A 3,893-nucleotide genomic window follows, 5' to 3' on the forward strand; every position below is an offset into this window, starting at 1 on the left:
TGATGCTTGAGGATTCCTTTAGCCACTTATATTTTGTTTTCTGGTAGCTCTGTGTCTCCTTTGTTTCTTCTCTTTTGTCTATCTGTCAGTTGTTTTTGTTTGGTGGTATTCCATACTCCTTTCCCCTGCTTCTTTTTTTCTTTTCTTTTTTCTTTTTTTTAGCTATGTGTCTCAGTATTGTTTTGTGTGGGGGGGAGTGGTGATTACCATTAGGTTTTTAAGAGAAAATTTTTCATATATACAAGAGTCTTTGTCTTATGAGTGCTTCTGTACTCCATCCTCTTTTGTCCTTTTATGTTATTGTTGTCATAGATTATAATTGTTTTTATTGTAACCTTGTTGGAGCTTTTTTTTTTTTTGAGCTTTTAATTGTAGTCTTGTTTTGTTTTTTTCTTTGTACCTGGTAGAATAAGCTTGAGTATTTCCTGCAGTGAGGGTTTTTTTTATTGATTGATTTTTTAGAGAGAGAGGAGTGAGAGAGAGAGACAGAGAGAGAGAGAGAAGGGGGAGGAGCAGGAAGCATCAACTCCCATATGTGCCTTGACCAGGCAAGCCCAAGGTTTCGAACCGGCGACCTCAGTGTTCCAGGTCGACGCTTTATCCCACTGCGCCACCACAGGTCAGGCCTGCAGTGAGGGTTTTCTAGTGATAAATTCCCTCAGTTTCTACATGTCTGTAAAAGTTTTTATTTCTCCTTCATGTTTGAAGGATAATTTTGATGTATATAGTATTCTTGGCTGGTAATTCTTCTCTTTCAGTACTTTGAGTGTTTGGGTCCGCTCTCTTCGGGCTTGTAGAGTTTCTGCTGAGAATTCTGATGATGACCTAATGGGCCTTCCTTTATATGTTATGTTGTTCTTTTTCCTAGCTGCCTTGAGGATTTTTTTTTTTGTCTTTGATTCTTGACAATTTCATTATAATGTGCCTTGGAGTAGGTCTCTTTGAGTTGAGGTCACTCGGTGTTTTGTTTGCTTCTTGAATTCAGGGATCTAAATCTTTCCATAGGCTTGGGAACTTTTCATCAATTATTTGTTTGAATAGGCTCTTCATTCCCTTCTATCTTCTTCTGATATTATTCTTATATTGGTCTTTCCGATGAAATCAGACAGTTCTTGTAGAGCTCTACCATTTTTTAAATTTTGTGAGTCTCTTCTTCTCTCTGTAGCATCTCTAGTTGCCTGTCTTTGATGTCTCTGATTCTCTCCTCTATATGGCCTGTTCTATTAGCTAAATTACTACCTCATTTTTCAATCCATGTATTGAGTTCTTCATCTCTTTTTCTAAAGTTTCAATCTCCTTGGTGAAGTACTCATTTTGGTTTTTAATTTTATTTTTGAGTTTGTTAAATTGACTATCAGTGTTTTCTCACATCTCAATGAGTATTTTCAGAACTTCAATTTTGAATTTTCTATCATTTAACTTCAAGGTTTCTATTTAATTGAGATTGCTTTCTGGAAATATTTAATTTTCTTTCTGAACTACATCTCTTTCTTGTGTAACCTTGGTATTTGTTTTCTTCTTCTTTGATGAAATTTGAGAGTGGTATTGTTAAGAAATTTAACAAAAAACAACTAAAAATTAAAAACAAAAATAAATAGAAAAAAATGAAAATAATAAAAAATAAGAGAAAAAACAGCAAAAAAACAAAGAGCAAATACCAAAAAATAATCAAAATCATAGAAAACACCTGCAAAATTAAAATAAATATATAAATAATTAAAGAAAATGAATTTCAAAAGAAAAAGAAATTTTGCTTTTAAGAACTTTTTCTGGTTTCTTCCAGTAGGTGGTGCTGTATTACAAGTTTTATCTATTTGAAATTCCAGGCTGTCCTCTGCTGAGGTGTATTCACAATGATGTAGGCAGGGCTACAGTTGCAATAAAGGGTGGGGTGTGTTGTGATGGCTTTATGGCTTTATAGCTTTAGCAATGGTGATCTCAGGCCTCTGGGTGCCTCTCCCCATGTCTCAACAGATCAGGGGATCAGAAGCAGAGTACTTCTGTTCTTCAGGGGAGAAAGTGGCTCTGGAAAGTTAGCTGTGGGATCTATCTCTGCCACTCTCCATACCCACAAGGTGAGGGAGGTGGGATCTTGGAGGCTGGGATGTCACACTTTGGTTTTCTCTGGCTCTGCCAAGTGTGGGCTATAGGCAGACCACAGGAACACTGGCCATGACCCTGTACTCTGGTCGCTTTGGTTTACTATGTACCCCTCTGTCCCTCTGTCTCACCATTCCTCCCAACTGAAGGAGACCCTGTCATTCCAGGCTCCTCTTTTCTCCAGAGCCATCCACTAGTGCATTTTATCTTCTTCCCCCCTTCTCACCCTTCCCACCTTCAATCTATTTCACACACAAATCTTTCAGGTGCACCAGCGAGCCCAGCTGGGGTTCTTTCACTGGGTTATAGTTATTCAATTTGTTGACATTTCAAAGGGAGAGAGATCAAGGATATCTCCTACGCCACCATTACTCTGACATCTGGGAGACTTTCTAAGTATTTCAGTTTTTAACTTCTCACATTTATTTGGAAATTGCCTGATCTATTTAATGTACTTTATTTAAATGAGTAAATTCTTATTATCGAGGATTTTAAAGAAGTAGACTAAGTCTTATAAATATATGAGAAATAGCATTATGTAACAGTATATATTTCTTGCATCTAGTTTGATTTCTAATAACAATTAGCCCGTGACCTTATTTCATGTTGCTTAATCAGAGTTTTCTCCAAAATTACTATCATCACCATCACCATTTCAAGAACAGGTACCTTTCAAATACTTCCTCTCTACTCCAGTTGAAAAAAAGTAAGATTTAGCCTGACCTGTGGTGGCACAGTGGATAAAGCGTCAACCTGGAAACACTGAGGTTACCTGTTCAAAACCTTGGCTTGCCTGGTCAAGGCACATATGGGAGTTGATGCTTCCTGCTCCTCCCCTTCTCTCTCTCTCTCTCTCCCCCCTCCAAAAATGAATAAATAAATAAATAAAAAAGAATCTTTGACTTTGGCTTTAAAAAAAAAAAAGAAAAAAGGAAGATTTATATGTGAAACTGCAAACAATGGAGAAGATAATGCACAATTAAGTCCAAATTGTGTCGCTCAGTGTGCAGGGCATTATAATTCTCTGTGCCTCAGCTTTTACATTTTATGATGAGGTTCTACATTTGATCTGACTAAAACAGTATTATCCATTCTTATTTTGTATATAGTTCTATCAAATTTGGTTAATTAGTGCCCAAGCTCTCAATATATTTACAATGGTTGTTAATATTTTGGAGTGCAAAGACCCATTTAAAGATTTTTCAGAAGATGTAAAACCTCCTGAAAAGTGCTTTAATTTATAGCTTACTCAAAATAAGTAAGATTCATTTCAAGAGGTTCATAGACTTCCGAAACCAATCCGCAGGCTCCCTAGTGAACCACAGACGCTATGTCAAGAATCTCTGATAGAGGCATAAATTATATAGCTCCCACATAATGTGAGAATTATTCCTAGAAAATTTTTGTGTTGTTGTTGGGTTAAGATGGATAATGAGGCTGGAGAGGCAGGTTTGCCATACTCACCAGTTTTGGACTTTTTCCCATAAGCAAAAGAAGTAAATAAATTAAAGTGTTTAAATGTCGAAGTGAATGGTTTGTATTTTAAAAAGCAAAATCAGAAAATATTAAACAGGAGCAGAAAGAAAGGAAGCAGAGAGATCATCAATCAGTTTGTCAGCACAAAACAGGCCTAGTGAGGACCTGTTTTTTCAAAATTAAGGCTGTTCCTTTTTCTAAAATAAGCCTATTTTGATTCTGTGAAATAATGAGATGGAAATTTCCAAACAGCGAGGGACAACTTGAAACTAGACAAGGATTGTTCTGCAGTAACATTTATTTTCTACTCAGGACAA

The sequence above is a fragment of the Saccopteryx leptura genome, chromosome 1 (genome assembly GCF_036850995.1).
Source record: "Saccopteryx leptura isolate mSacLep1 chromosome 1, mSacLep1_pri_phased_curated, whole genome shotgun sequence".
In the NCBI taxonomy this organism is placed as follows: domain Eukaryota; kingdom Metazoa; phylum Chordata; class Mammalia; order Chiroptera; family Emballonuridae; genus Saccopteryx; species Saccopteryx leptura.